The following is a 4,386-nucleotide window of genomic DNA, read 5'->3' on the forward strand; positions in this document are numbered from 1 at the left end:
CAAGGTCGTGAGTTCAATTCCTGGCGACATGCTGTGTTCTTGAGCAAGACACTATATTTCATGTTGCTCCAGTTCATTCTGCTGGTAATAACGAGTTGTACCTATTATTCAAAGGGGGCCAGCTTTGGCACTTTTTGTGTCATACTGAATCTCCCAAGAACTACATCAAGGGTAGATGTGCCTGTGGAGTGCTCAGCCACATGCATGTGCTGTTCTGTTGGTTGGATCAACTAGAACCCTCGTGGGCGTAAGCAATAGAGTGCCATATATATATATATATATATATATATATATATTTATATATATATGTATGTAATATTAATAGTTTCTTATTATGAAACTAATAGATTTTATACAGGGCTGCAAGGGGAAGTGCTCAGAATAATTGAGACAAGCGTAAAATATTAGTTATAGAATAAAAACGCTGGGTTAACGACTCAACATATCACACCCCCTCAATGAAAATATATTCTTCAAGGCAGTGCTCCAGCATGGCCACAGTCTAATGACTGGAACAAGTAAAAGATATTAGAACTGATACACTTACCAAATTTAAGAATTATCATTTGTGAGTGTTAGACATTTGGACGTTGCAGTATTTAATAATACCTGATCCCTGGATGAAGACTTATGTGTGATTAGATCTCGTGAAGCAGGGATGCACCTCAACCCTTCAAGACAGTGCCCCAGCATGGCCATAGTCAAATGATTGAAACAAACAAAAGAAAAGACCCCACTGATCGAATTTCTTTAGTTTGTCTTGATTTCGATGGCTGAATGCCCTTCGTAACACCAACCGCTTTACAGCGTGTATAGTGCGCAATTCATCACAGTGTTATTACTAGAAAGGGTGTTATATCCTCATCAAGACTAAAGGGGCCTCTTATGTACATAAACCCCTTATCTGTCTTACACCTAATGCTTGTTATACCCAGTTTTTCTTGTAGCTCATTTGTGTCCTGTTCGTGTGCACTTGTATTACATCCAGTAAACTCTGGGACCCAATAATATTACAGAGCTCTGGAATGTGTTCTCATGACTTTCTATATGTTCAGTAGAGATTTTCTCCTATCAAATTGATTGTTATTTTATTTAAATTTATTCAAATTTAACCTGGGTTGGCTATTCCTGCAATACTGTGATCAACTCTGTCTATTTATTGATTATATTTCTCTGCATGAAGGTGCATGGCTTAATGGTTAGGGTATTTGTCTGGCAAGCATACAGCCATGAGTTCAATACCCAGCAGTGCATTATGTCCTTGAGCAAGACACTTTATTTCACATTTCTCCAGTCCATTCAGCTGGCAAAAATGAGTTGTTTATGTATTCCAAAGAGACAACCTTGTCACATTCTGTGCCATGCTGAATCTCCCCGAGAAGTATGTTATGGATATGTATGTCTGTGGAGTACTCAACCATTTGCTTGTTAATTTCACAAGTAGGCTGTTCTGTTGATCACAACAACTGGAGCACTCATCATTGTAACCAACAGAGAGCAGTTATCTATATATATATATAATCTCAAGGGTTGAACAGAAAGAATACAAGGAGAAAAGTTGGATGAAAGCAGAGTAAGGAGGAAGTAGACAAAAACTAAACGGATGGGAAATTAGACGACACCAAGATACACAGGATATTCGCAGTTGGGTGTTCTTCTTCAGTCAAAGATGCAAAATATAACAGTTTCATGCCAATTACCTTTGACTTCAAAGGTAATTGGCATAAAACTGTTATGATCTAATTTCCCATCTGTCTAGTTTTCATTTACTTCCTGTTTACTTTGCTTTCGTCTAACTTTTCTCCTTCTTGTAATTCTTTCTGTTCAACCCCTGATACATCCATGTCGCACAATGCACATCGTTTGTTTACTTTATTGTAATATACACACATGTATGTATATATATAGGCGCAGGAGTGGCTGTGTGGTAAGTAGCTTGCTTACCAACCACATGGTTCTGGGTCCAGTCCCACTGTGTCTCACCTTAGGCAAGTGTCTTCTACTATAGCCTTGGGCCGACCAAAGCCTTGTGAGTGGATTTGGTAGACAGAAACTGAAAGAAGCCTGTCGTATATATGTATATGTATGTATGTATATGTTTGTGTGTCTGTGTTTGTCCCCCCAACATCGCTTGACAACCGATGCTGGTGTGTTTATGTCCCCATCACCTAGCAGTTCAGCAAAAGAGACCGATAGAATAAGTACTAGGCTTATAATGAATAAGTCCTGGGGTCGATTTGCTCGACTAAAGGTGGTGCTCCAGCATGGCCGCAGTCAAATGACAAACAAATAAAAGAATATATATCTGTGGTAATATGTCCCATGGTTGGGGCTTAGTCCTACCTTATGACTTTCTCCTTCACATTCATCACTTGTATATCTTATTCCTGTTGAGTGAGAGTTTCTAATCAAAAGATCTGTAAAAGAAGCAAAAGAAAAAAAAAGCCTTAGAAAAAGGTTTGATTGACAGAAACTGAAAGAAGCCTATCATATGTACATGTATGTTCCCACCCCACTACCACTGTTTGACACCTGGTGTTGGTGTGTTTATGTCCCCTGTAACTTAGCAGTTTAGCAAAACAGACCAATAGAATAAGTACCAAGATTAACAAAAAAAAAGTACTGGGATTGATTCATGCAACTAAAAATTCCTCAAAGTGGTGCCCCAGCATGGTCATGGTCTAATGACTGAAACACTTGACATAAAATAGTCTGAGCTTGTCCCTCAGTGTAATCATGACAGAAGATTCAATCTGCCTCACCTACATTTTAGTGCTATCTGGCTGCAACGGTTGATGAGAGATGGGGTGAGATGTTGTCAACCTCACAGCTGTTAAGTTATTTTGCAATATCTTTTAAAACAGAAGACAAACTATTCTCTGTTTTGTTTTATTTCTGGTAATCTTTGATGAAACTCGTTATAGGCTTTGTTTATCATTAAACAAAACTTAAATTGGTTTCAGCAAGGCCTTGTTGTATTCTTATCTATATCAGCTAATTCTTATCCGCTGCAGTCAATAAAAGAATTACCAGGGCAAGTATGAAGGTCATTTTCTCTTGGGAGTACTTTTTCTCTACAAATCTATGACTCTGTGGATGTAAAAAAAAAACAAGATCCATTCATGGCCATCTATGTTGATTAATCTAATTACTCAGAGTTTCTCTCAATGTGTCATGTAAAGAAAAGCACAACATATTGTTTGTATATATAGTTATATTTTGCTTTCTAAATTCTGTAAGCTATGGGTGTATATTTTTTTGAACACACTGGCAAAATATATAGCTCTGTTTTGGAGTCAGTTGCATATATGCTTAAGAACGTGTGTGTGTGTGTGTGCGTATGTATATACATATATATATGTATGTGTACATATATATCTATGTGAGTACATCTATATATAAATGTGTATATATATATATATGTATGTATGTGCATATATATATAAGTATATGTATGTATGTATATATAAGTGTATATGAGTATACTTATGTGTGTGTGTATGTATGTATCATGCCAGTATATATATTTTTAAGACAATCAAAATTGTATATATTTATTGTTTTTTACAATTTCTGAATTGATAAACATATATTTATGCCTGGGTATCTACACAGAATCATATAATCTCATGCACCCATGTTTTTTTGTGAAATTTTCAGCTAATCATCCTAAAAAAACAAAAAAACAAAAACAAAACAAAAAGCAATGACAATATAAAGAAATTAAAATAAAATTTAAAATATGCAACTAAATATTAATTTTTTCCTTCTGGCTCTGTATGCTTGAGCAATTCGTTTTACAATTTAATAAAATATGAGCAAATTGGTTGTCCAACGTAAATAGTTTTAAAATTTTCCTACATGTATTACAACAAGACTTGAAAATGTTTAACAAATCATAAAAATTACCTATTGGTGTATAGTTCATTAGATTTTTATCCCTACAAGAAACTTATATGACATTAAAAGATCACAAACGAAATTTTTGTAACCATCTGCCTCCAGATATATCATTCCTTTAAAAATAGATATTGGAACTGTATGTAGATCTATTATTGGCTCCTTTGTACCAAAAATTACATACCGATCACCATTTTGGAATAATTCCTCTGTAGCTGAATGGTTTACACTCACCCAAACTGAATATGAATAAGACTTGCTTCAGTTTGGTATTTTTGATTATTTATCCTTCCATATCAAAGACAATAGTTAATGATGCAAGGCAGCAAACTGGTAGAATTGTTAGCTCCCCCACCCCTCCACTTCCCTCCAGGCAAAATGCTTGGCGGCATTTCATTTGTCTTTATGTCCTGAGTTCAAATTCTGCCAAAGTAGACTTTGCCTTTCATCCTTTTGTGGTTGAAAAAACGAGTACCAGTTGAGCTC

The sequence above is a fragment of the Octopus bimaculoides genome, chromosome 26, assembly GCF_001194135.2.
Source record: "Octopus bimaculoides isolate UCB-OBI-ISO-001 chromosome 26, ASM119413v2, whole genome shotgun sequence".
Taxonomy (NCBI): Eukaryota; Metazoa; Mollusca; class Cephalopoda; order Octopoda; family Octopodidae; genus Octopus; species Octopus bimaculoides.